General features: G+C 42.1%; 1 long non-coding RNA gene across 20 annotated transcripts in view; it reads left to right on the forward strand.

Moving 5' to 3' along the window:
• LOC129636993 (uncharacterized) overlaps positions 1–24,956 on the forward strand; it is a 499,812-nt gene that overhangs the window by 226,856 nt on the left and 248,000 nt on the right. The window contains exon 10 of one of the 20 annotated variants that reach the window (XR_008707285.1): positions 22,233–22,249. The exons of 17 other annotated variants lie outside the window; for them this stretch is intronic. This is a non-coding gene — a long non-coding RNA (uncharacterized LOC129636993). Of the gene's footprint in view, positions 1–12,649; positions 13,334–22,232; positions 22,250–24,956 lie in introns of those variants that run through there. 2 more of the 20 variants (XR_008707282.1, XR_008707324.1) reach the window with 2 other exon arrangements.

Below are 24,956 nucleotides of genomic sequence, written 5' to 3' on the forward strand. Positions count from 1 at the left end.
TCTTTTTTTTTTTTTTTTCCTGCAGGTTTCATCTTTCATATTATCTCCTAAGATCATGCTCCCCTAATCAGTCTACCTAAATTATCCTATTGGGCTTCCCTGGTGGCTCAGATGGTAAAGAATCTGCCTGCAATATAGGAGACCCAGGTTTGATCCCTGGGTTGGGAAGATACCCTGGAGAAGGGGATGGCAGCCCACTCCAGTTTTCTTGCCTGGAGAATCCCACGGACAGAGGAGCCTGGTGGGTTATAGTCCATGGGGTCACAAAGAGTCAAACGTTACTGAGTGCACATGCACGTTCCTTCATTTAGTCATGTATTTGAGGCAACTCAGCTAAGGTCAAGAATACATTCTCTCTGCACCAAATTATACTACTTAGCAAAAAAATGCTGTAGCTGCATATCAGTTCAGTTCAGTTCATTTCAGTCACTCAGTCGTGTCTGACTCTTTGCAACCCCATGAATTGTAGAACGCCAGGCCTCCCTGTCCATCACCAACTCCTGGAATTTACCCAAACTCATGTCCATCTAGTCAGTGACACCATTCAGCCAACTTATCCTCTGTTGTCCCCTTCTCCTCCTGCCCCTAATCCCTCCCAGCATCAGAGTCTTTTCCAATGAGTCAACTCTTCACATGAGGTGGCCAAAGTACTGGAGTTTCAGCTTTAGCATCAGTCCTTCCAAAGAACACCCAGGACTGATCTCCTTCAGAATGGACTGGTTGGATCTCCTTTCAGTCCAAGGGACTCTCAAGAGTCTTCTCCAACACCACAATTCAAAAGCATCAATTCTTTGGCGCTCAGCTTTCTTCACAGTCCAACTCTCACATCCATACATGACCACAGGAAAAACCATAGCCTTGACTAGATGGACCTTTGTTGGCAAAGTAATGTCTCTGTTTTGAATATGCTATCTAGGTTGGTCATAACTTTCCTTCCAAGGAGTAAGCGTCTTTTAATTTCATGGCTGCAATCACCATCTGCAGTGGTTTTGGAGCCCCCAAAAATAAAGTCTGACACTGTTTCCACTGTTTCCCCATCTATTTCCCATGAAGTGACGGGACCAGATGCCATGATCTTTGTTTTCTGAATGTTGAGCTTTAAGCCAACTTTTCACTCTCCTCTTTCACTTTCATCAAGAGGCTTTTTGGTTGCTCTTCACTTTCTGCCATAAGGGTGGTGTCATCTGCATATCTGAGGTGATTGATATTTCTCCCGGGAATCTTGATTCCAGCTTGTGCTTCTTCCAGCCCAGCATTTCTCATGATGTACTCTGCATATACGTTAAATAAGCAGGGTGACAATATACAGCCTTGACGTACTCCTTTTCCTATTTGGAACCAGTCTGTTGTTCCATGTCCAGTTCTAACTGTTGCTTCCTGACCTGCATATAGGTTTCTCAAGAGGCAGGTCAGGTGGTCTGGTATTCCCATGTCTTTCAGAATTTTCCACAGCTTCTTGTGCTCCACACAGTCAAAGGCTTTGGCATAGTCAATAAAGCAGAAATAGATGTTTTTCTGGAACTCTCTTGCTTTTTCCATGATCCAGCGGATGTTGGCAATTTGATCTGTGGTTCCTCTGTCTTTTCTAAAACCAGCTTGAACATCTGGAAGTTCACAGTTCACATATTGCTGAAGCCTGGCTTGGAGAATTTTGAGCATTACTTTACTAGCATGTGAGATGAGTGCACTTGTGTGGTAGTTTGAACATTCTTTGGCATTGCCTTTCTTTGGGATTGAATAATTGTCATATGCTGTAAGGTTATCAATTTTTTTTTTTACTGCCTACTAGGTACCTATAGTATCCTCCATGATGAGATTTTTGAGCCTGAATTTCTATTTTTGAAGAGGAATATTTCTCCAGCAGTCATTTCTCAAAGAGTGACCGTTAGTAAAGAGATTTCTCTAGCAGTAATTCTGTGTGTCAATATTACTGTTTAACCATCAAAGGGACTATAGCTTGGACTATGCATGAGTATTGACTGGGTAGCACAGTGGTAAAGACTTGCCTACCAGTGCAGGAGATGGAGAAGATGTGGCTCCATCCCTGAGTCAGGAAAATTCCCTAGAGAAGGGAATGGCTACCCACTCCAGTCTTATTGGCTGGAGAATCCCATGGACAGAGGAGCCTGGTGAGTTACAGTCCATGGAGTCTCAAAGATTTGGACACGACTGACTAACACTTTCACTTTCATACAAACTATATTTTTTTGAGAACTACTATGCATCAGCCCTGTGCTAAGGATAAAATAAAGCTAAGTCCTTTTCATGGAGACTACTTTTTAATAAGATAGACAATTAACAAATCAAAGCATAAATATATAATCTCAGATAATAACAAATTATTTGGTTCTGTAGAATAGTAAAGTCAGAAACTTGAATAGATTCAAGAAGAAATGAGATGTTAGGAAATAAAATAGCAAGGTAAGATGATTTTTAAAACTGGATTTTGTTTTACAGAGATGCCAAATAGAATTGGTTAAAAGTATAGGAGTATTGAGGTCAAGGATTTTCTTAAGGAATGAGGGTTTCAGAGCTGATGGCAGCAATCCACAGGATGGAGAATCTTTGCAAAAGTGAGAGGAAGCTAATTGTAGGGAAAATGTACTGGAGGAGTCATAAGTGGGTGGGATGTAGTAAACAGATGCCCCTCCACCGGCACAGAGCTTTTCTTTTGAGGAAGGTCAAGGCCAGTCTATGCAGGAGTGCTAAGCTATCCAGGAAGAGGTCAGATGTGCTTCTTCTTGTTCCCATGTGTGTCTTTATGCAAGCCTATTTTCAGCCCCATTGGGGAAACTGAAGCATTTCAATCATTGGCTCATGAGTTAGCTCTGAGATCGCAAGAAAACGGGGGTAGAACTCTTGTCCTCCAGAACATCTCAGTCTAGTAGGTTTCTGGAAAAATGCATACCTCTCCTCATATTAACAAGAGCTTTCTCTCAAAGAGTGACTTGATCATTTAGTGATTTAGTTGAGTCATTTTAAATCTGGATTTTTGTTAACCTTATTTTTATTCACACCCATTCTTGAGGATGTTGTCCTGAATTCACAAAGTCCAATTAAGTATGCTAGGCTAATAACTTTACCATGAAAATATCTCAAACTATTCAAGTCCTGAATAAAGTATTCTGCTTTTGACACTACCCACAAACCTCCTAGGATTTGAAAAACTTGAAGTATGCAGAGGGAAATCAGACTAAATGCTCACGTATATTTTATTGGAAACATTTCTTTAAAAACATGAAGACAAGGGGAAAAAAGACCAAATTCAATTTTTGAGCCTGGCACTACAACTTCTCTACAAGTCACTCTATTCTAAACAAGAAAAATAAAATCAGCTTTGTTCCTGAACATATGCTTTTGACATTTTTTTTTCCTTGAAGGCTGTGAATTATTAATAAACTAATTTCTCTTTATAGTTCAATCTTTGGAGATTTAAAGTGTTCTCTGAAATGCACAGGGAAAAGATAGAGCTTGAGTTCCAATCAGCTCCAATCCTCTCTCGAGAGGCTGGCCTTGAGGTATCTCTGAGTCTTTGATATCAATCTTTGATTCAACTGGGAATTTCTGATCATTTCTAGAACTAGTCTGTTAATACTCCTTAATGCCCTGTTTAAATTGGGCCATTTCTGCTAGCTGATTTTATGCTCTCACTTTGCTCCTGAGATATTTTATGTATGTGTCTGTAGCATATGTATGCACATCTCTCTCTTTCTCTGGTTATACTTGATGGATTATTTCTTGGCAAGTTGTGTTAGAAGGCAGGACTTTTGATAACAGAGAATGTCCAGTAAATCGGCAGCTCTTATAATAAACTGCGCTGGATCTGAGTTCCACCAACAGTGCCTCCTCCCTCCTCAGTGGAGCTTTACCGAAGAGAGCTTTTGGCTCTGTAGAGAAAATAAATTTGCAAAACTCCAAGCTGTGCGACAGTAGAATGAATGAGAGCTGGGTTAAGTTCCTTCCCTCTACCTTGCACCATTAAGCATGTTAAAAGGAGCACCCAGCTGAACAATAGTCAGAGGTGAGGAGAGAGGTTTCCTCCATCACCTGGGAGTTCATACAATTTAGCTGAATGTCTGATGTCACTTCACACATTATAATTCTATTGCCTCCTGTGGTATCAGTGTATGAAAATTATCATTCCTGTTTTTTTGTTTTGTTTTTGCAGGGGATGGGGGATCAGAGGGAGAAACTTAGACGCTGAATTTAGTTGCCTTGCATGATAACCCTGCATACTGTATTCAGGGACTGAACATGAGTTCCCATCTATGTGATGGGTCTTAGGGGGATTCAGATTCTGGATAAGGTCTTCTGCCTCTCTGGTCTATTTATTGATCCAAAAGGTGTGGGGTTGGTGGGGGGGTGGCCAGGGAAACTAGCAAACACAGACCAATCTGTATGTACCAGTTCCTTGTTTCTCTCCGCTGAGGGAACTGGCTTCAACACTGGACTCACCTGCCTTTATTTTCCCTCTGCTGCCTCCTCTCATAACCTGCTGCATTATCAGGGTACGATGATCAAGCAAGAGAGTCAGCAGGTGACCATGTTGACAGGGCTGCTTAGCAGGAGTGCAAAAGGATTGAGATTCCACACCAGTAACAGGATCTTTCCCAACATCACCAGCTCATGCAGGCAGCAGACTCGCTTCTCTCCCGAGGAGGCCAGGATCAGAACCTGAGCCACAGAAAGGAAGGGGGTGGGGAGAAGGGAAGGCAGAAGAAGAAAAGAAAGCTTTTCCTTTTTTATTTTTAAAGCCAGTTCTATTCTGGGACTTTATTTACTTTTTTGTTCAGCTCCAGGGGTTAAAGGGCTCACAGTAATGGAAACTGGAGGTCACCGATTTATTGCTGTTCCTCTGGACTCTCTTCTGGGCCAGTTTGCTTGGTGGTGAGTACCAGCATCCTCAGCCTTTCTCACCCAGGACCTCAGCCTCATCCAGCCTGAGGACTCCCTCACTCCAAGACCTGGGAAAACTCAGCTCTGCTGTGGCCAGTGCTGGGCTCCACCAATCAGAGGCTCAAGTGACTGTCCATAAAAGACAGCATCTCCTAAACCAACAGCTAGAAACTCAGGCAGGAGTTGATAGGACAGTCTTAAGGCACAATTTTCTATTCTGGGAAATCTGAATTTTTTTCTCTTAAAGCCTCATAATGATTGGATGAGACCCATCTGAATTATGTCAAGGCATCTGTCTATAAATGTTAACCTCATCTATGAAATACCTTCACAGCACCACCTTGGTTAATGCTTGGTGGTGTCACTGGACTGTAAAGCCTAGCAAAGTGGACACATAAAATTAAGCATCACATGTACCAAGTCCTCTTGTATCTGTCTACTCTCTCTCAAGTCCATCCACTTCTCTCTGTGACTCCACATACCACCCTAATCTAAATGCCATCATCTTCCCTACACCAGTGCAATTGCTTCCTAAACTGTCTCCCTGCTTAAGCTTTTCCCAAACCATTCTTCACCCTGTAGCCAGAACCATCTTTTAAAAATATGTACCAGATTCTGTGTTGCTCTGTTTAAAATCACTCAATTGCACTTGCCTGGGTCTAAGATCAGTCACAGCTCCTAATACCACATAGAAAGTTCTGCTAGGTCTGGCCCCTGCCTACTTCTGCTGCCTTCTTCATGCTTCCTGCATTCCAGCCAGACTAGCCTTTCAGTATCTTGCGTTTTTCCCGTTTCCTTCTTCTATAGGGTTTTTGCAAGGGGTCTTCCTTTTGCCTTACAGCTCATTCTCTCTCCCTAGGTCTGGGTAATTCCTACTTACAGCCATTGTAGTCAACCTTATTCCCCTTATCCACCAGCCTGATCAGATCATTTCCTCTAAATATATATTATCACACCTCTCCTTTGGAGGACACGTGGCCTTGGACAGTTAACCTTTATTTGTATGGATGTGTGATTGGTGTCTGTGTCCCCCAGACATTGCCTTGTGAAGATGGCAGCAATGACTGACTTGTCCCCCACCACCTACCTGGTTTCCAGTATGACGCTGAGACATGGGGATGCTCAGTAAAAATTAAGGATTGAATATACGGGTGAATCGTCTGAGTTAGGATGGAGGTCAGGAGAAGGATGCTCGTTACATCCTGCCCCTTCCCTCTAACCTTTTCCCATTCTTCCCCCACACCTTGAACAAAACCGCAGCTTCTTCTGATTACAACTTTATATCACAATTGAGCACTAAGACTAGGAGTTTTAAACATGCCAGGAAATCAAGTGTTGACCGCTCCAGTCAGCTTGTTTGGCACCTATACACACATATCTAGTGTCTTCAGTTAGGCATTCCAGTTTTATCAGTATGAAGACATCCCCAATATTTTAAAATCTGGAGATTTCATCTAAAAATATTAATTTATGGCTTCTCATTGAAAAGGAAAAGAAAAAAAATACATCAATCTACCCTTGGCCTGCCATCCCATATGGCAAAAGTCAACTTTGGTTGAGCAGCAACTGTCCATATAAGACAGGACAGGCGGTGTCCTCAGGTCAGTACATTCCCTCACTCAGATTACCTGCCCTGTGTACACTGGCGTTTGAGTTCCCTGCCGTAACTGACAGTAAACTTACATTTCCTCACTTTCTTCTCCATGTCTCTTCAGTAAACTCTAAGGAATGTATCCTAGGGGAGAAATGCAGTTGTATAAAAACTGTTAAAGAGCAATCTGATAACGTGTCTGTTGGTGCTCTCTTCTTAGGCTGTTCTGACCACAGCAGTGGCAGCAAGTCTGCCCTTCACTTAACCTTTTTGATTTGGGTGGGCCAAGGACGAAGTGAAGCTCTGAATTTGCAGCCAGTTTCTCTACAAAAACTGAAATGATTGTATCCATACATCCGTTGCTTTTGTCTATAGGATGGGAGTGAAAATACTTAGCATAACTGTCAGCCAAAATGGCACAGTATGAAGACCACGCATACAAGTTTTTTATGGCCTGACTTCTCCCGGGAACTTAAGTAAATTCCCTGAGCTTGTGACCTTCCATTGGACACAATACAAAGGGTCGTCATTTGCTTGATTCTCATGCTTAAAGGGGGAAAAAAAAAAGAAAGGAAGTCCAGATGAAAGTTAAAAATAGGGCATGTGAATTTAATGCAACTTTCTCTGGGATCATAAGTCTGCTGAAGGGAAGTAAAGAGGGAAGAAAAAAATAGACACTATATTAAATGAGCTTCCTGGAAGAATGCTATTTGCTCACAAATGTTTATTCAAAGGACTCCTCAGACTAATTCCTCATTAACGAAAGTGTCCTGGAATGTAGGTGGAATCCGTCAGAACATCCTTGAAGGAAACTTGAGAGCTAACTCAGAAAAACCTCAGGCTTACAGAAATTTTTTTCCTGCTCTGTCCATCTTTTCCAATTGCTCTTCACTCTTGTTATTAAGTATTCTTTCACCATATCTAGAATTTGTACACATAAAACTCCCACCTTCTTGCAAGTTGAAATTTTGCTTTGGGTCACATGGCTGAGTTAGGAAAAAATAACCAAATTCCAGGGGTCCACAGGAAAAAGGGCCTCACCTACTTTGCAGATATGATTCACTGTAGTAAACAAAGGTTATTTTCTGCAATTTGGTCTGAGGGAATGACTGAATCTAAACTTCAGCTTGCTTCTGAAGCGTAATTCCAATCAGGGAATTATGTCGCAGGTGGAGACATATCCCTGGGAAAGAAAGCATCTGCTTTCATACAGATGTCATCAGTAATAAAGAAAGATGGGGAAGCAGTGTGATCTGGGAATTGGATCGTGTTCATATCAGATCTGCTTTTCAGTTGTAAAAACAGTAAGTTATGCTCGATTATTCTTATACACACTGTGAAAAACTTTTCTTAGCTTTACCAGGGTCCAGAGAGAGACACAAGACCCTGGCGAAGACTTTAGAAAAATGATTATTTCTGAATTCTACCACAAACTCTATCCTGGTTCAGAAGCAAGAGGCTTGGGGGAAAATAAGTTTAAGCTCATAAAAACACTCAAAGGGCATACTGGTCATCAAACAGCTCTGAGCAAACTGCATTTGCAAATAAATCTGAAAACATGTGGATTCAATTTTCCTTGAAATGCCCAGAGGTTAAAAAATTAAGGGGGGAATGTTTGGCAGAAAGAACCTGGGGTTTGGCTGTGCGCACAAGTTTCTGAAAAATAAATTGATTGTTTTGCCAGAGAGAATATATTACCTGGTCCCCCTTCTCAATCACATCTCGAACTTAATTGTCAGTGGCCCTGTTTCTCATTGTGGCTGCAAAGTGGACAGGAGAGTTTGAGTTCATTTGAAAGAAAGCAAGTTTTATTCCTTCCCAGGGTGGCCTTCTGCACAGTCAACCCAGAATCTCAGCACTGTCATGGGTTTCAGCCCAGTGACATAGTGGTGAGAAAACCATCTGCTCGCAAAATCAGTCCTCCTTTGCCTCTTGCCTCCCATCTGCCTCCACTCATCAAGTTTTACCCCACTTTTTTCCTTCCGCCAACCCCCCAAATAATACCTTTTTTATGACCAAATAAACACAGGCAAATGTGGAACTGCTTTAGAGCAAATCCAAACTGTTTTAAAAGATCATGAAAATAGAGTGGGTGGGGGAAAAACTCCATCTGTGAAAAAGCAGTGATTAGCCTTAAAACAATGTGAGGCCAACAGCGCAGAGTCCCATTATGAGATGATGTGTGGTGCCTGTAAGTGGCTGTTCCTGGTCTCTGAGGTAGCAAAGTTGTCACATGACTCCGTTGTTGCCATGGCAATAATCTGTAATTGTGCAGAAAATCCACAGAACTCATGAGCAACTCCTTAGTGGATTGGGCTGAAAGAAAATCAAACCCGTGAAAGCCCTTGAATTGATGTGGTTATGAGAGTGCATTGGCCAAGCTGGTCCAGGTGAAGCTGACCTGATTTTGTGGATTTCCTTCCCCCAGCCCCTGTCTAGCTTTGGTGAACTCCCTCTTTATGTATGTTTTCCACATTTTCATGTCCATAACTGGTGAGAGGTATAAATCCCAGTCAGCTAGGGCAATGCTTCAGCTCCTCAGAATTCTGAGCATGCAGTTTGGAATCTACAGGATGGAAGTTGTGGCTTTTTGGCTGCTGGAACCTCTAAACGCTAGACTAGTACTGAGGACCAAGGCCTGATTTGTACACTTAGATGAAAAAGATTAGAGTGTCCATTGGGGATTGAGGGGGAGAGGCATATTTCTCCCCCAGCAAAGGCACTGAGAACATACTGGGCAGGAGACTAGTGCAGCGAGGGTGTGTTGTTCCTGGGGTAACTTGGCAACAGAGTACACACACATGGGCAACACACCCATCTTAAGGCTGCCAAGACTTGCCTTCTTTAAGGCACGCTAATACAAACCATGCCCCCAGCACGGCCGGGGAACAGAGGGTAGGTAGCATCTCTCCCTCCTGCAGTAGATGCTGTATGACGTTTATGCATGTATCAGCCGTCAACCCCAAGTGGTTGAGGGCATGAGTGAGTGTGGAGGCCCCTGACAGAAAACTTGAGCAGGAAGAGGAGCCAGACAAATCACTCTCAAGTTCCAAACTTCAGCGAGAATCCCATGGGAATGCAGCTTCCAAGTGGATCCCATGAGAACATCTGGGATGAAGACGCTCACGCCAGACTTAAACCCAGACTCATTAGTAATAATGCTTCAGTTTTTTTCTCATCTATTTATTTATCCTCTCATCTACCGCAAGTATGATTTGCTTTTCTTCTGCCCATTTTCCTACTGGGAGCAGGAAAAGGAAGATAGAGAATGAACACCAAGCTGTAAATTTGGGTACTTTCTCTTGGATACCTTCTCATTTGAGGTTAATTAATTACAGACAGTTAACGACAGACTTTGCTTAATTTAGGCAGAAAGGAATGCAACATAGGAGAGTGAAGGGCTTGTGGATTTGGAGAAAGTATTGAGAATCAGGGTAGTACTCAGACAAGAATCTGACAGCTTAGAGATCTCTGTAGCAAGAACAAAAAGTGAACAGTTTGATCCCAGTTCATTACTAGAATATTTAGATTCAACTATTTTCTTTCCTGTCATTTTTCTCAGGATCCAAAGTGTTGGGGGAAAAAGTCCAAATGGCCTAATTTGGATCATGAATCCAGTTTTCTATTCGGAAGATGAATGTGAAAGGGAAAGGAGGGAGATGGTAGAGACTCCTTAGCATCTCATCAAGATTACATGGAGTGAGAGAGAATTTCTCAAAAGAACAATTAAAGTACATGTATGGAAGGAAGGAGATCAGATATGATGATGGTCATGGCTTTGGCTTGGGGAAGGGAGAGTCCAACAGCAAATGTCCAGCAGTAGGGCTTGAAGAGAAAGTTGAACAGTGGAAGTGCCTATCAATTTGACTTATGTTAGTAAGCCTGAGCCTAGACTTGCTGGGGAAATTGCTACAGAAAGGTAGGTAGATGGAGAGGGAGGGGGAGTCTGGAAAATAGTTTTGTTTGGCATCCCCTTTCTGAAAGAGTCTAGAGGGAAGACAGCTACTTGATTTGATACCAGCCATGCTAATGGGGCAGACTTCCAACTAGTCAAAGCTCCTGGTTAATGTCCACTTCTCAGCATGTCTGATTACAGGTTGAAGTTGACCGATCAGCAAACTGCTCAATTATAAGCCCATCTTCTCCCTGTGGTGCCACTAATTAAAACAGGAAGCATGGTGCAGCTCACACAGTCTGTGGAGCTCTTACCTTCCCAAAACTAAATGAGTCACAACCGTTAGCCATTGTCAGTGAAATGCAGCTTCCTTTTTTTTTTTTCCCCCAACCCCATTTCTGTTTGGTGTGAATTCAACTCTGAAAAACCTTCCCTCGGGATTATTGATCCCCTCCATACCCTTTGCTGTGAGAGAGGAACACACGTGGCGGGAGCTTTGAAATGCAGCTCTGTGGAAATCTCAGTGTTCTGGAATGTTCTGACCTTTTGTCCTGCCAAGCACCACTTTTTTTTTTTTCCTGAAATCACATCATAAAGGCTATTCCTACAACGAACTTAATTTTTAAGAAGAGGGAGAAAAAAAGATATGGCTCAGCACCCGTCCATTTACAGGGGAGCTGTTCTCAGGCACCTGGAACAAACTGAAGCCTTTCTTTTCTTTTTCTGTCTTGATAAACATAATGGGCCACTGTGGTAATTTCAGCTGTAAATGCATTTCTTTGTAGAAAGACAGGGCTTTCATGTGCAAGAGTGGAGAGAGAAAAGATGTTGAGAAGCACTGTGGTGACACGCTAGCAGAACAGGGGCTTGCTATACAACCATCAGATATGTCCCAGATTCTTCCCGAAGGCCAAGTCCTTGGCTTCTCAACCAGAGAGAGAAACTTTTGTAAACTCCTCAAGGTCCAGTTAAAATCTTCATTAATATTAAAATCGATACCCCTGGAGATAAGATGACACTCCAGCATCCGTCCAGAAAGACTGCCAGTTAGCCTCTAGCAGCTCTTCCTGCCCGCAATCCTCTTAATGTCTCTTCTCCCTTGAAAAGATGCAACTTGAGATGTTCTTGCCTTTTCATACAAACTTTTCCATTCAGCATTGGATGACTCCATTGTTTTTCCCCAAAAATAAGCACAGTAAGTTCTTCTATCACAATAATTTCTTATCAGTACATCTGGGGACATCTACAGGTTTCTAAGAAAAACACTTTGCACCCAGTTGTAGAGGGGCAGACCAACCTCAGAGTCATTGCACAAATTGTGTGTCATAGGTGAGACTAGAGGTAACAAAATGTTTGGTGACACAATGGGTAAATGCCCTGATTCTGGAGTCAAGAAGACTTTGCTTTCAATTCTGAAATTGCTAATTTGTCACTTTGGGTCTCAGGTTCCAAGTCTGTAAAATGAAAAGAGTAATAATGCCTACCTCAAATGGTTATTAGGAGGATTCAATGAAATAATGAACATAAGCACTGGGCTTATTATTTGTTGTATCAGTTTAGTTCAGTCGCTCAGTCATATCCGACTCTTTGCAACCCCATGAACTGCAGCTCGCCAGGATTCCCCATCCATCACCAACTGCTGGAGTCCACCCAAACCCATGTCCATCGAGTTGGTAATGCCATCCAACCATCTCATCCTCTGTTGTCCCCTTCTCCTCCTGCCCTCAATCTTTCCCAGCATCAGGGTCTTTTCAAATGAGTCAGCTCTTCGCATCAGGTGGCCAAAGTATTGGAATTTCAGCTTCAACATCAGTCCTTCCAATGAACACTTAGGACTGATCTCCTTTAGGATGGACTGGTTGGATCTCCTTGCAGTCCAAGGGACTCTCAAGAGTCTTCTCCAACACCACAGTTCAAAAGCATCAATTCTTTGGTGCTCAGCTTTCTTTATAGTCCAATTCTCACATCCCATACTCAATAAATGGCAAGAGTTACTAACAGTTAGTATCTTCAGATCTCCTGAGCATGGGGCCAGTCAAAATGAATGAGGAGGGAGAAATGTCTGAGGCTCTGGAAGCCCTATGACACACAGGGCACCAGAAATCTTACCCACATCTCTTTGCCACTTTGTTCCCACCACTTACGTGTTTGATATGGTCATGCCTTCAGTTCTGCAGTTCCTACCTTGGGCAGGCTGTCCACAATAGGATGTGGGGACCTGCAGGTGACTCATAAAGTCTCACTTATCAAAGCTCTTTATCTTGCAGGGCTTCAGTACACTAGTTGAATGAAAAAATGGAGCAAATAAACTGATGACTCAGTGGTAAAGAATCCACCTGGAATGCAGGAGATTTGAGTTCAATCCACAGGTCGGGAAGATCCCCTGGAGAATGAAATGGCTACCCAATCCAATATTCTTGCCTGGAGAAATCCATGGACAGAGGAGCCTGGTGGACTACAATCCATGGGCTGCAAAAGAGTAGGACTTGACCTAGCAACTAAACACACAAACACATGTAGGCTAAAGCAGTACGTGTTACACACGCACACACAAACACAGGCTCTTCTAGTTGGTGACTTTCCGCTTATTATTCCTTGACGGAACACTTTGGAAATGGAGATCATTTTGTATATTCCACATGTTATAGATTGATTTAGGTTGAGATGACAAATTGATATTAGCCAAATCTCAGGTCAGTTCAGAGATGGAGAGATGGGGTCCAGCAGTAGGCTTTTTTTTTTTTTTCCCTAAGCCAGGACCTTCCTGACAGTCCACAGTCTACACAGGGAACAGCAGCTAGGCTCATGAGGATTTTCAAAGGCAGGACAGAATGACATGACGGAAACGGTGGGTGGGGAACAGGAAATAGCATGGCTCGCTGTTATACAGGCTCAGGTTGCTGACTGTCATATACAATAAATCTGCTGAAAATGTTAAGGCGATTAAATAAAATAAAGAGAATACAAATGTGGAAAAAAGTTATTGTAATTGGATATTCCAGAACTCGAGACCAGGCATAATGTTTTTATAATAGTGTATATAATAGAGTGTTCTATTCAATAACATAACGATTAAGTAATTGAACAACATTATTTCAAAATATTTTCTGGGTTGGATCTTATGTCCCAGCATCTCAAACACACATAGTTCTAGTTATGAGAATCTGCAGTGTTAGGACAGCAAGCTCCAGCCCACAGAACATCTGGTTTCAACCAATGTTCCCAGTCTCTTGTCTTTATAAGCAGCAAATCTGGAGGACCAGGTTTGCACGTTTGGGTCATTTGATTCACGGGAGGCACAGATACTTTTGGCCACTTGTTATGGCTGGTAGCCAGAGGTACCTGACTTCAATGCCTAAGAGTAAAAATTGTTCTGTGCTTTTTGTTTAGTCACCTATGTGTCTTGTAAGTCCCTGGTGCCTGCGCAATACTCTGTGATGGGTCAGGATTCAGTCACTGACAAAAAAAAAAAGTACTCATTGAGAACCAACCATGAGGCAAGTTCCCTGCCTTCACAAATTTAAGATTCAGCAGAGGAGACAGATATTAAGCGAATCGATGCTTAAATGGTTATCTGATTTCAGTTGTGAAGAATGAATCAGAGGAGAATGATGGGGTATCATAAGGGAGGATGCTTATCTGGTCTGGAGGGCAGCAAGGCTCATCCTTGTAAAGGAGGAAAGCAACATTTAAACCAGTGGCTGACTTCGTCAACAGAAAAGGCAAAAGGTGGGAGTGGAGAAGGCATTTCAGACAGAGATCAGTGCGTGCAAATGCCCAAAGGCAGAAGGGGTGAGACATGTTGAGGAGCCTGGAGAAAGAAGGTCAGTATGGCGGGAGTGGGGGCAGCTACAGGGAGCTGACAGGAGATAAGTGAGGTGGGGGGGCCCTGCTGAGGACAAAGCTAGATCTTGTTCTCAAAGATGCCATCTAATAGAGAAACAACTGCTTCTCAGAAGTATATTTTGTTCATTAGGCTCTCAAAACAAAACAAAAAATGTATATCTAATGAACACTTGCTCCTTCCAGTTTGTTCCCACTAAGGGCAAAAGCAAAAAAAAAAAAACAAGAAATGCAATTCAAAGTCTTTCCCACTCATGGTGGGTTGGTAAAAAGCTCAGTGCATTTCTGTTACCAGTGTTTGCCAAGTGTGGGTTATTTCTGACAGAAGGGCTTAATCAAAGTTCGCCAAAGAATCAGAATATATGTATACATAAAATGAGGAATTGGCTCACATCACCATGGGGACTGAGAAGTCCTGAGATCTGCAGTCGGAAAGGTGGAGATGCAGGAGGGCGAATTGTGTGGTTCCAGTCCCTGCTTGAAGGCCTGATAACCAGAAGATCCCATGGTGTAAGTTTCAGTCTGAAAGCTGGCAGGCTCAAAATCCAGGAAGAGTCAATGTTTTAGTTTGAGTACAAAGGCTGGAAAAGACCAATGTCTCAGCTCAAATACATTTTTCTTTTTTTTCTTTTTATTTATTTTAAGTTGAAGGATAATTGCTTTACAGTATTGTGTTGGTTTCTATGAAACATCAACATGTATCACTTGTAGGTTTACCCATGTATCCTCCTGCTTGAACATCCCTTCCACCTCCCTCCCCATGCCATCTCTCTAGGTTGTTACTGAGCCCTGGTTTGAGTCCCCTGAGTCATACAGCAAATTCCCATTGGCTATCTATTTTGCATATGGTAATGTATGTTTTCATGTTACTCTCTCCATACACCTCACCTTTTCCTTCCTCTCTCTGCCAGCCATGTCCATAAGTCTGTTCTCTATGTCTGTGTCACCATTACGGCTCTGCAGATAGGTTCATCAGTACCTTCTTTCTAAATTCCATATATATACATTAGTGTATGATTTTCTTTTTCTCTTTCTGACTTACTTCATTCTGTATAATAGGCACTAGGTTCATCCACCCCATTAGGACTGACTCAAATGCATTCCTTTTTATGGCAGAGTAATATCCCATTGTACCACAGCTTCTTTATCCATTCATCTGTCGATGGACATCTAGGTTGCTTCCATGTCCTAGCTATTGTAAATAAAGCTGCGATGAACATTGGGGTACATGTGTCCTTTTCAATTTTGTTTTCCTTAGTGTATATGCCTAGTAGTGGTATTGTTGGGTCATATGGTGGTTTTATTTCTAGTTTTTCAAGGAATCTCCATACTGTTCTCCATAGTGGCTGTATCAATTTATATTCCCACCAAAAATGCAAGAGGATAATAAGGTCATTTTTCTTAGAGACAAACATTTTTATAGTAAACTCTCAGAGATGTTTTATCTGGACCAGGACTTGGCCCAAGTGGACCTTGAGACTAAGCTGACCAGCCCGAGTGGACCTTGTCATGTGGCAGGACAGGACAGGGTTGGTGTCACACAGTCTGGGCTGGATAGTGTGGTAGGTGACTACTCATAAAGACCGAACAGAGCCTGACAGTAGCCACAGAAAGACTGCTATCATTATTCAACCAGTATTCAACAGACAGAAGCTGTTACGGTTGTTGATGCCAGTGTTATCATTTTTAATATAGGTACCAGCTTATAACTGGCATTAGCAGAGTCAAGCTGTTGGCAGCACAGACTGGGAATCAAGGACACCGTGCCTGTCCAGAGAGGACCGGTGAGAGTCAACTAAGATCCAGATCCCAGAAGAAATGGCCTATTAGGCTGTTGCTCAGCCAGAGCCTGAGGCACTAGGTGAATAAAGAGAAAGATCCAGTCTTGGAATCTGAAGGAGGTTGGCTGCTGAGAATGAAGTGGGAGTTCTATACTCTTTGAAGCAAAAGGTCATTGCAGAGGAGAGTCTGACCAGGTATTAGTTTCCATAAACAAAATGTAACTAGCGGCTTAGTTCAGTTCAGTCACCCAGTTGTGTCCGACTCTTTGCAACCCCATGAACTGTAGCACTCCAGGCCTCCCTGTCCATCACCAACTCCCAGAGCTTGCTCAGACTCATGTCCATTGAGTCGGTGATGCCATCCAACCATCTCATCCTTTGTCGTCCCCTTCTCCTCCTGCCCTCAATCTTTCCCAGCATCAGGATATTTTCCAGTGAGTGAGTTCTTCACATCAGGTGGCCAAAGTATTGGAATTTCAGCTTCAGCATCAGTCCTTCCAATGAATATCCTGGACTGATCTCCTTTAGGATGGACTGGTTGGATCTCCTTGCAGTCCAAGAGGCTCTCAAGAGTCTTCTCCAACACCACAGTTCAAAAGCATCAATTCTCAGTGCTCAGCTTTCTTTACAGTCCAACTCTCACATCCATACATGACTACTATAAAAACCATAGCTTTGACTAGATAGACCTTTGTTGGTAAAGTAATGTCTCTGCTTTTTAATATGCTGACTAGATTGGTCATAGCTTTTCTTCCAAGGAGCAAGTGCCTTTTAATTTCATGGCTGCAGTAACCATCTGCAGTGATTTTGGAGCCCAAGAAAATAAAGTCTGCCACTGTTTCCACTATTTCCCCATCTATTTGCCATGAAGTGATGGGACTGAATGCCATGATCTTCCTATTTTGAATGTTGAGTTTTAAGCCAGCTTTTTCACTCTCCTCTTTGACTTTCATCAAGAGGTTCTTTTAGTTCCTCTTCACTTTCTGCCATAAGAGTGGTATCATGTGCATATCTGAGGTTGTTGATATTTCTCCTGAAAATCTTGATTCTAGCTTCTGCTTCATCTAGACTGACATTTAGCATGATGTACTCTGCATATAAGTTAAATAAGTAGGGTGATAATATACAGCCTTGGCATACTCCTTTCCCAATTTGGAACCACTCAATTGTTCCATGTACAGTTCTAATGGTTGCTTCTTGACCTGCACACAGATTTCTCAGGAGACGGGTAACATGGTCTGGTATTCCCATCTCTTGAAGAATTTTCCACAGTTTGTTGTGATCCACACAAAGACTTTGGCATAATCAATAAAGCAGAAATAGATGTTTTTCTGCAATTCTCTTTTTCGATTATCCAGCTGGTGTTGGCAATTCGATCTCGGTTCCTCTGCCTTTTCTAAATCCAGCTGGCACATCTGGAAATTCACAGTTCACATACTGTTGAAACCTAGCTTGGAGAATTTTGAGGATTACTTTGCTAGCCTGTGAGATGAGTGCAGTTGTCTGGTGGTTTGAACATTTTTTGCTGTTACCTTTCTTTGGGATTGGAATGAAAACTGACCTTTTCTAGTCCTATGGCCACTGCTGAGTTTTCCAAATTTGTTGGCATATTGAACGCAACACTTTTACAGCATCATCTTTTAGAATTCCATCTGCAATGAAGGAGCCACAGGAGACAGTTTCAATTCCTGAGTTGGGAAGATCCCCTGGAGGAGGGCATGGCAATCCACTCCAGTATTCTTACCTGGAGAATTCCACGGACAGAGGAGACTGGCGGGCAACAGTCCACAGGGTTGCAAAGTGTCGAACACGACTGAAATGACTTAGCACACACGTACGCACACAGAGTTCTCAAAGTGCAACCCCCGGACTAGCAGCTACTGTATTATCTAGGATCTGGTTAAAGAAGGTGATTCTCTGGCCCCATCTTCTGCCTATTGTACAGAAACTTTGGGGTTGGGGCTCAACAACCCATGTTTTAATAAACCTTCCTGATGATTCTGGTACCTGCAAGAGTTTGAGAACCACTGGTCCAGAGGAAGGCGGGAGCTGAAGTGTGCACAGCTAAGGGACACCAAGGCTGCTTCCCTGTCAGGGTCATGCAAGTGCCAGGACACCAGTCAGGACACAGTCCAGCTTCTGTTCTGATTTCTCTTCCCTTGGTAGTGACTTCTCATGTACCGGCAGTCACTTTCTCTGCCCTGCTTCTCTTTGTGCCCACAAATAAGCATAACACTTGGAGCGGATAATTAAAGGACTCTCTCATTAATCATTGTTAGTTCTTTATTTAATATTTTTTAATGTAGAGATTAGGGAGGGCAGAATTAGAATACATTTCCTAATATATCTGAGGTGGTGGATAACTTTATGAACATCTCCTAGGGGTTTTTTTTGTTTGTTTGTTTGAAAGGAAGGGCTCCTCTGTAGTACCCCATGCCTGATGAAGTGTTCAGTACTTGCCTGGTATTGGCAAGGACACCCTGAAGTTTCTCCTTCACCATCCAAATGCAGGTTTGGAATAGAAGAGGGTGATTCTGCAGCAAAGATCTGACAGAGGGAGGCAGCATAGAGGTAGGATAAACACAGAAGGTGTTATGGCAGAAGCACAGATTATGAATCCAGACGGACCTACACAGAGCATTAGGATTCAAAGAGGTAATGCATGCGTCTAAGATGCCAAGCTTAAATTAATTGTCCAATAAGTATATGCAATGAAATTGTATTTTTCCCTAACCTCTTTCCCAAGTTTCTTGGGATCCACAACAGTTTAGTTTACTGGGTACAGTCTGAGATAATCACCAATGTTTACTGAGATCTTATCAGTTAGATGATTTTACTCTGTGTAACCAAAACCTAATTCAAACCAGTGTAAATGATAAGAAATGTTATTTCATAATACAGATCACCCAACTAAAGGAGGGATTCCAGGAGTGATGCAACTAGGACCCGTTGGTTCTGACCCATTCTCTTGGTTCTGACCCATTCTGCATCTCACACTGGCTTCCCTCATGGTCACAAGATGACTGACAGCAATAGCCGAAATTACGTGCTTTCTTGCTCACATCCAGAAGAGGAAAGGAAAATACCTCTTCCAGCTACTCACTCTTATTGGACCAATATGAGTCATGTGCTTTCCCTGAGAATAAGAACATGCACTGATTGGCTGCTTTTCAGAAGTCTGGATATTTGATCTAGTCTCTGACATCCCATTACACAAACTATAATAGAAGTATCTCTGAACTTGGGGGGTAATATGAGCTTCCTCTGAGTTTCATAGGCTGAGTTTTGATGGAAGGATAAATAGCTAGAAATAAAGAAAAGGAGAGCCAAATATGTTCACTACAGTTTTCTACATCCCAGGGACTATGTTAAGCATTCTATATGTATTTTTTTATTTGATCTTCACAGCCACCCTCTAAGGTTGCTCTTTTTATGGATAAGGAAAGAGAAATTCAGAGAGGTTAAATCTCTCACTTGCTCTATATCCCTGGCAAGGTTGACAGAACAAGAATATAGACTCAAGCCCCAGAGCCATGCTCTTCACCTCTGCGTTGTCTGGTTGGCTCACCCCTTTGGGGTAGTGGCTCAAACTTTGGCCTCACAGTGCAGGGCGTCCAGGGACCCTGGCACTAGCCCAGCGAGGTGGACTCATTTTTACCCCATGCTGAGGAATAATGGGAACATTCTGGAAAGAACTTGAGCCCTGCTCTCAGGTTTCCACAGTTATTTGTCTGTTGTTACCAAACACTAAAGACTTTAAAAATTCACTGTGGTCATATAGGCAGGAAAAATGACCTCATGCTTGCAACCACAAATCCAAAATGCTCTGGAATCTGTAAGAAGAACTGCATTTTAATTAGAAGAGAGAAAGAGCAATGAAGACGTTTCTTGGATTTTTTTTTTTAAACCCTCCCCTGGCTTGCCTTCAGGCCAAAATGTGACAAGTGCCCTAAATCTGATAACAAACACACACTTCTGAAATCATTGTTAGCTTTCCTTAAAAAAAAAAAAAAAAAATCACATTAGTTTCCCGTTACCAGTAAGAGTTCAAGAATGCGTAGCCTTGAAATGCAGCACATGAGAACACAGGGAGTCAGCCCCATTAAATATTAAAAAGTAAAAATGGAGCTCTCAACCCATTTTCCTCTTTGCTTAGAAGGTTGTTTTTTTGTTTTTTTTTTTTTAATTGTATCAGGTCCTCAGAACCTTGAACCTGGCATTATAAAAAGGCTTGTAGTTTATCCCTAAAAACCTAGTCACTGGTTATTGTCCATGTATTGTTCTCAACCACTGGGTCAAGCTTCCCAACTGATGATGAAGTTTTCCTGACACTGGAGAGCAATAATGCAGCATCAATTAGCTACTGCATCCTGTGGTTTGTAAATAGAAACCACTGGCCTTTGACACAGTAGCTACTTAATAAAAAGGCAAGACAAGGAAACAAGATGAGGGAACTTTTACATGTTATGAATATATTATATGGCTTCCTATATGTATATATTATAAGACACACACTTTCCTGAGAGCCTTATATGTATTGTCTCATGCAGTACTCTCAACAGGCCAGTGTGATTTTTTTATCCCACTTTATAGGTAAGCACACTGAAACCTAGAAAAAGTAATTAACTATGTGCAAGTTAGAATTCAGCTAAAACTAGAATATGCAGTTGAAAATTTAAGGATAAAACACTCTTTCTGTAAAGAGCCAGAAAGTAAATATTTTGAACTCTATGGACCATGAGGTCTCTGCCAGGATCCCCTAACTCTGCCATTGTACCATGAAGACATTCACAGATAAAATGTAAACAAAACGTATGGCTGTGTTCCAATAAAAATTATGTATGAAAACAATCACTGGCCTAGATTTGGTCTGCAGGTCATATTTTATTGAAACCTGGCTTAAAGCAATGCTTCTCAAACTATCTGTGACAAATTACCAGCCAACTTTTCCTTTTAATTTCTGGTATATCATAATTGATACTTTTGTAAAATACCATAAAATGAATTAACAGAGAATGAAATTTAAAAAGGAAATATTTTTTTTTAAATTTGCTATTGGATTCAATGGACATAAAATAACTCCATCAAACTGTGGTAAAGGTTCATAAACACTCTGAATTTCTGTACTTGACATGGGTCAGTAATGAATAATCCATGGCATGACACCATTCCATGAATGACACTTTGAGTAGCTGTCCTTTAAGAAGTAAGATGTTTAGGGACTTCCCTGGCAGCACAGTGGTTAAGACTTCTTACTTTCACTGCAGAGGGTGTGGGTTCAATCCCTGGTTGGGGAACTAGGATCTCACATATGGTGTGGCCAAAAACATGAAGACGTTAAGATGTTTATTTATTTGATATTTATCCATTTGGCTGTGCCAGGTCTTAGCTGTAGCATGTGGGAACTTTAGTTATGGCATGAGAATCTTAGCTGTAGCATGTGAGATCTAGGTGCCAGACCAGGGATTGAACCTTGTTCCCCTGCCTGGGAGCGAAGAGTCCTAGCTGCTGGACCACCAGGGAAGTCCCGTAAGATGTTTATTATTTCACCTAACAGTTAATGTAGAGGTTGGCAGGTTTGACAGTTTAACCATGCTATCAAGGACCCAGATTTTTTCCACGTCTCATTTTGTGATCCTTGGCATTTCTCTCTCTTTCTGATTCAAGATGGTGGCTACAGTCATCATTGCATTCTCACGTAGCAATGTCCCAAAGCAGGAAGGAAGGAGGAGAGGCAAACAGAGCTTTCCACGTGTGCTACAATCTCTTTTATTAGGCAGGACAAACTTTCCCCAAGCAGCAGTCTTCTCCGATATTTATTTGGCTGTGGGTCACATAATTCATACCTATAGCAGTCTCTAGGAAAGGTTAATAGGAATCCCATGGTTGGCTTAGCCCAATTGTGATTTGTCCCCTCAGACTGGATCAAGAGCCACCTGATCAAATTAGGATTCTGTGAACCAAAGAGGATGTCAGCTCTAGGAATGTGCTTAAGGAAACCTAGCTATATGTCTAAGATTGGGGCTGGCAATCTTGATCTGCTCAACCCCAAAACGGTGCTTCATTCATTCCTGTAGTTTATCCCAGTGAAAGAATTCTCCTACTGTGGTTCTGGCTTTATGATCTGTATACATTTAATCATCTGTGTGGAGCTTTAAAAATTATAGTGTGCTTCCATGTGCATTATACAATTTTAAAGTCAGTGCTTCCATGTTGATACCAATAGGATGCCAGAGGATGGAATTTAAGCCTGGGGATGATGATCATACAACAGAAAGAAGCAACATCAGAACATTGGCTTCCAACACTCTTCACTGAGTTTGTCCCAAGGTGTTTGACCATTGGTTCCACACTTATCAATCAGCAACAACAAAGCAACAGCCAGCCTATCTAGGCAAAAGGTCAACTGACTGTGATGAATGGGCTGGCTGGGTCAACAGAAATGATCCATCTTTCATCACGTTGCTCTAGATGGTGTCCTATAAGGTGACCAAGAGTCCTAATTTATCAGTGACTGAGGGTTTTCCTGGGATGCAGGACTTTCAAATTTTAAAACCAGGACAGACCTAGTTTTCAATTTTAAAACAGAAGTCCCAGGAAAACTGGGATAATTTGGTCATTCTAGTTTCTGGCCTCTGTCTACTATCAAACTGTGCTTCTGTGCATTAGTTGCTGTACTAAGTTCACAGGCCCCTCAGTTTTCCTAGCAAATCGATAAGCAATGTGTCTAGCTTTCTCTTGTGAATGATATTTTTCCTGTAATTAAAACATCTAAACTAAGAGAACCACATGTATATTTTAACTATTCTTTGCTTCTTCCACTGTTGAAGATTTCCCTGGGAAATTTTTAGAAATATTTTTCCTTGATTGTGAAGAAAGGCATACGGAAGATCTTGTCAGCTTTTGCTTCTGCTGCTTTTCTGTCTGCTCCCAAGCCCAACAAAGGTACATGGCAGCAGGTCTCAGAACCCACCCGTGGAGCTATTTGTATTTAAAGATACTTCAACCTGTTCACTGGTTATGCACTGCTGCTCTTACCTGTCTATTAGAAATCATGTAGGACCCTTTAAAAAGTTAAACTTTCTGGATCCTGTACAATGCCTATATTGGGAGTCAGGTATGGATAAGGAATGCGGAGTGGGTTTGGGCCCAGGGACTTTTATTGATGCTTTTCATAAAGTTCCCCAGGTATTCCTAACATAACTGCCGCCAGCCTTAGAAGCAACTGGCTAGAATATGTCACTCAACCTGAGTGACAACTAAAATTGTAGTTGTACTATTAAAAAAGAACCTTACAAAATTGCAAAATTGCTCATCTTTGCCTTTCTTCCCTTCTCTCTCTTTTTCTCCCTTTCTTCCTCCTTTTCTTCAATGGTAGCAATTTATGTGAACATTGAGGGCAATTTAAAGCAATGTTCATGGATTGAAACTTATAGATCTTTGAAGTGAATTAAAATATAACTTCTGAAAATTCAGAAGGCTGTTGCCATCTAAAGGAATGTGAGGCTCAAACAGAAGCTCGGAAGAAAGAGATCTCTGGGTTTATTCCTAGCCAGGACGTACCAGGCTGTGTTACTCTTCCCCTATCATCATCTGTGTGGTCTACTTCTCATGCCTTCATGGTCCACATACATTGAGAAGCAGTGGACAGAGGCACATTTGATTTTACACTGCTTGTTAGGCCACTGGTCTCGTGGCTAAGCCAGGCTACAGAGATGAGAAATCACAGCCTAGCTTCCTGTAATATGACAAAAGCAAGCTGCGTAGCAGTAAATGTTCTCATTAGGGCCTCTTTAACTGCTCAGACTGATTCTATTTTTTCAGCCACCAGAATAGTTAATACAATGTGTGGGACAACATGATTTCCATTGGGGCACAATCAAAAAAGAAGCTACTTTCCGCACTTTCTTTAATCTCTTTCCTTACATCAACCTGAAGCAGAGCAGAGGTCCCCTGGGATTCCTGCTCATCAGCCCTGCCTCCTACAAAAGGGAGATTTTGCCTCGACAGTTCCAAAGAGTCTCGATTCAAAGGTAAAACAATTAGTACACATTAATCATCACAAGGATGGTACTAAAAGCATAATCCTCTTAGAACTGGAACAAATTAAATGGAAAGTAGCAGTATAAAATCAAGCAGAAAAAGACCACACAAATGCAAGAAAGATGAGAGGACATTACTCTGAAATCCCAAATGTCACTGCCAAAGAGGGCGCCCAAGCATCATCTTCTCTGGTCTTGACACCAAAGTTACCCTGCCTTCTTCAGCTGCCTGTAAAACCCAAATGCTCTCCATACGAGGGCCACATAACTATCTTCTCACAAATCTAGAAATGTTGTGAACACCTGCAGGTACAGTTACATAGTCTGACATCTGATGTATTTTCCAAATGTGGAGGCTCGCCCCCTAAAGCCTGGAATAGACCACCAAGGATTTCTCCAGGAAGATGGGGGGAGAAAAGAAGCCTGCTTTTCTACAAAAGGAGGATCTTCACTGAAATTTCCAAATGAGGTCAGCCCTGGGTGAAAGTTTGGTATAGACAAGGAATGTTAGCTTCCTTTGATCCTAGAACTCCGACTTCCCTCTTTTCTCTTTTCTGAGCTTCAGCCTTGAGGTGAGAGCTGTCTGGGAAGAGAAGCCATGTAATGCAAGAAGTAATACTGCTGTCATGCCCTGTGGCAGCTGGGAGGCATGAATGATGGATGGGTCCTTCCTTCGTGGAAGGATAGACTATGCTGATGATAGATATACCCAAAATCCAGGTAAGGGTTCAAAGGTATCTTTCATCCTTCCTCAAGTTGCCCTTTCTGGGACCCTGAATGTTCCTTTTTGACCTCCTTCATGCTTCTTAGGAACCTGGCTTATAAGTTCAGTTCCTTAATTTATTCTTGAAGCTCATACTACTGATTAATGGCCCAAGATTTTAAACTGTCTGTTTTTGTTCTCACCT

The sequence above is a fragment of the Bubalus kerabau genome, chromosome 1, assembly GCF_029407905.1.
Source record: "Bubalus kerabau isolate K-KA32 ecotype Philippines breed swamp buffalo chromosome 1, PCC_UOA_SB_1v2, whole genome shotgun sequence".
In the NCBI taxonomy this organism is placed as follows: domain Eukaryota; kingdom Metazoa; phylum Chordata; class Mammalia; order Artiodactyla; family Bovidae; genus Bubalus; species Bubalus kerabau.